At 49.5% G+C, this 3,279-nt stretch overlaps 1 pseudogene; it reads right to left on the bottom strand.

The window, feature by feature from the left end:
• Nucleotides 1-2,991: 2,991 nt before the first annotated feature.
• The window catches only part of LOC102003193, a 1,203-nt pseudogene continuing 915 nt past the window's right edge, over nt 2,992-3,279 (bottom strand).

The raw sequence follows: 3,279 nt of genomic DNA, 5'->3' as shown, positions 1-3,279 counted from the left end.
GGGGGTCCGGCCGGGGGTCCCCGCGCGGCGCTCTCCGGGCTCCCGCCCGAGCTCCGGGAGCCGAGCCCCGAGCCCCAGCCCCGTGCTTGGTGACGTCAGGCAGCTGGCTGAGGAGTCTACGCAAACGATTTGCATAATGAGAGAGCGGCGGCCAATCAGAGTGGGAGCTGACCGGGCTCGGCCGGGGGCGGGAGGGGCTGGCGGGCTCACGCGCTCCTGCTCGCCATGGCAACCGGACCCCCGGCAGCCCGGCGAGCGCGGAGGGTGTGCGGGCGTGGCCGTGGAGCGCGCGTGTGCGCCCTGGTCCGCGGGAGGGGAAGGAGCTTCGTCATGTGTGCTGCTGTCTGCAGGAGTCGGAGCTGATCCCCTCCGCATACGCGGGCACACGCGAGCACACGCAGGCACACGCAGGCACACACACCTCCAATAGCTGGAGTGTTTTCTGCGGGGGCGGATGGGGATCCCTCCGCTTTCCACTATCGCCCCTGGGACTGTGGCTCCCACCCGCGCCGTCCGTCACGCGCCCTCGTGATGCCTTCAGCACCTTCCTCACCCCGAGCCACGCTCGTCTCCCCTGCACCCCTGCAAGGAAGAATAAAGCAAGCCAAACCCCAGACTACTTCATGACCGCTGATTTCCTCCTCGCGACAAGGAACTTCTAGAGCCATGTTTGCCCAGCGCCAGTCACGCACCAGGTGTCCGGCTCATCCCGGTTCTGTAAACTCACGCTTTCTCCTCCTTCCTCAGAAAATAAAGCTGAGGTCCCGAGGGTCCAGGAGGTTAGGACCAGACCCGTCTCTGACATTTCCTGGGCTCAGGAAAAGATGAAATGCAACATACCACGTGCCTATTTAAAAGCTATAAATGTAATTACACTTTGTGAAATAAAATGTTTGCCTCTTAGTTTCACGGACACACACTCATAATAACAAAAATGAAAAATATCTGTGAAGCTATGTATTTTACATGATATAAAGCTGGCAAAATATCAGAGCTGAAGGAATGTTTTTAATCTCGCACAGGGGTAGGGATCCTCTTGGTGGACCAGGGATGTTTAGACAAGGTAGCAAGGCAATAAAGATAAATGATTTAGTCCGGCACGGTGGCACTGACCTGTAATCCCAGCGCTCAGGAGAGTGAGGCAGGAGGATTGCTGTGAGTTCGAGGTCAGCCTGGGCTATCCTGGGCTCAGCCTGGGCAGAGACCCTGTCTCAAAAAAAAGATTGTTTTAAAAATTGATCAATGATTCATAGATTATATATTTCTTCCATAATTTTTTTCTTGCCTTTCCGTTAAAATGCAAATTGTTCTTATAATATTTTAACACAACTTTGTAAGAATTTTTTGATGATTCAAGAAACTGCTCAAGAGTAGCAGTGGCAACTAGAATCATCAAAAAATTCTTACAATATTCAAATTTAATGACTGTTTTTGAGACAAGGTCTTGCCATGTAGTAGTGCAGGCTGGCCCTGAACTCACAGCGATCCTCCTGCCTCATCCTCCTGAGTGCTGGGCTTATAGGTGTATGCCTCCACACCCAGCTCAATAACTGTATTTTCTTTTCTTTTCTTTTCTTTTCTTTTCTTTTTGGTCTTTTTGAGGCAGGGTCTCACTATGCAGTTCAGGCTGGCCTTGAGCTCACTTTGTAGCCCAGGCTGGTCTAGAACTCACTGTGATCCTCCTGCCTCAGCCTCCCAAGTGTTAGGATTACAGGAGTGCACCAGCACACTCGGCAGTAACTGTATTTTCAAAAACTATTTTTCTTCCTTTTTCTTCCCCCGTGGGATTAAGCCCATGACTTTCACACCGAGTTACATCCTCAGGCCTATTTGTTTGTTTTTATGAGCAAATCGAACTTTATTTTAATGCCATGTCATTTTCAATGTGTTTAAAAACCTTGTAAATCAGTGGGAGCCCTAGTTCCCTCAGAGAGCATGGCAGAGGTACTGAAATGTGCAACCTGTCCCTACAAACCCCCAGGAATTCATCCAATCCAAAGAGCTTCAGAAAGCCAGTTGTCTCTTCAAGTCAGTCTGCTCCCCAGGTACCTGTTTGTTTGTTTGTTTTTCCAAGGAGGGCAAGTCAAAATATCTGAAACAGGGAAGAAATCAGTTGAACTTCCGCTTAGATTTGTGTAGGCTAGAGTGAGAGAAGGCCGCACCGACTCCAGAGAACAGGGCACAGTCAAGATGGACTATTTCCTTACAGCTTTGTGAAAATGGGGAGGGAAAAAGACCCTGCAGAAGAAAATGACTAAAAAGATTCAGAAGCCAAGATCCAGCTGATAGATGACAGTCTCTTCATAAATGGAGACTTCAGCTCCTAAAAAAATGGGAAGAGCCTGACTTGGCAGTTTGGATCACATTTGGAATCTGCCACATGAAATACAAACCATTTGAAGAACAGCTCCTCTTAATTTTGAGGGTAGATAAAATACTTGGGGAGAGCGTGACACAAGAGAGGAGAAAAAGCTCCACTTGATGAGAAAGTTCTGACATCAGAGTAGTATGAAAAAAATTCAGCTGAGCTTTTTAGTGGTGGTGGCTGATTTCTGTTGTAGGGCCACAAACTTCACCAGGCAAAATAACAAAAAGGCCAGAAAGAGGAACTCGAAGATGATGGATTTTTGACTCCTGATTTTATTATTATTCGATTTCTTTCTTTCTTCCTTTTTTTTTTTTTTGTACCAGGAATTGAACTCAGGACCTCATGCTTGCCAGGCAGGTGCTGTGCCACTGAGCCGTATCCCCAGCCCTCAATTTATTATTTTCTATTTAAATAGTCTTCAGGGGCTGGGAAGCCTGGCCCGGTGAAGACCAGAGTCAGTTGGAGCTGGTTGTTGGTATGTAAGGAGCGGGCTGGGAGCTGGGAGAGGGGCAGGGAGACCCCGTTCTGCTCTATGGCCCTGAGTGAGAAGTCACACCGCACTTCAGAGCCTGAGTGTGGCAGGAGGGATGAGGCAAGAGCAGCAACCTGGGGATATGGGACTCACCTCTGTCCCCAGCTCTACTCTTCTAGTGTTTCCCCGCTGGTGGCATTCTCTGTAGTTTTGGAGGCCTTCTTTTTCTGGGTGTCCTGACTAGCAGAGCTCTGGAGGAGGCCCTTTAGCTTTGCATCCTGGACCTCTATCTCCGACTTGTAGAGGTCAGGCTCAGAGGGACCACTGGGTATCCACACGGGGCACTGGACATGAGTAGGACTGTATGTAGATTTAACCTGGGCAACAAATTCATGCCCCTTCTCACAGAGAACATGAAATGGAGGCAGCAGCTTGTGTT

Source organism: Chinchilla lanigera, unplaced genomic scaffold (assembly GCF_000276665.1).
Source record: "Chinchilla lanigera isolate Chin_1 unplaced genomic scaffold, ChiLan1.0 scaffold00049, whole genome shotgun sequence".
Classification (NCBI taxonomy): domain Eukaryota; kingdom Metazoa; phylum Chordata; class Mammalia; order Rodentia; family Chinchillidae; genus Chinchilla; species Chinchilla lanigera.
This window is presented reverse-complemented; position numbering and strand designations above follow the sequence as displayed.